Below are 666 nucleotides of genomic sequence, written 5' to 3'. Positions count from 1 at the left end.
TTTACTGTGATGTATGTAATAGACTCACTCAACAGACAATCACATAAATACATTAATACGTCCATAGTCATGACAAGGACAAATGCTCTTCAAATGAGACTGAAGAACCTCCTGTAATAGTGTTTTTTTCTCTCTGTTCTTTGTGTCATTAGTGTAAGATCAGGCTCACATGTGTCCAGATCTGTGTCTGTGAAAAGTGACTGTTCAAAACTTGATGGACCAAACTTCAGTGAGAAAAAAACATCTAACGTAAGGTTTTTCCTTTGCTAAAGTAAGGAAACTTTGCTTCCTTTGCTGCTGTTAACAATCGTTGATTTTCACGAGACTCACCGGCGCATGCGCAGCACTGACCGCTGACCTTCGGGGGTAAGACGCCAGTCCAGTCTGTGCTGAAACGCTACTGTCAATCAAACTATTGTGGGAGGGGCCTTAAGCCTCCTACACACCGGGACGATTATCGCACGCGCTTATCGCCGACATTTTTCGACGTGTCTTTTGTGTTCATACCCAAGCAGAAATACATAGGATTCAAGCATTGAATCCTATTTGATCTGCAGTTCCTCTCCATAACAACTCCCTCTTATCGAGATTTTTGTAGTCACTGTCACGTTTGTCATAAAGCTCTTTGTGTTCAGACACCAATGAGACCAGCAGCTCTACATTCAT

This window comes from Sinocyclocheilus rhinocerous, unplaced genomic scaffold (genome assembly GCF_001515625.1).
Source record: "Sinocyclocheilus rhinocerous isolate Xijiao unplaced genomic scaffold, SAMN03320098_v1.1 scaffold7972, whole genome shotgun sequence".
NCBI classification, from domain to species: Eukaryota; Metazoa; Chordata; class Actinopteri; order Cypriniformes; family Cyprinidae; genus Sinocyclocheilus; species Sinocyclocheilus rhinocerous.
Note: the sequence above shows the minus strand (reverse complement) of the source record.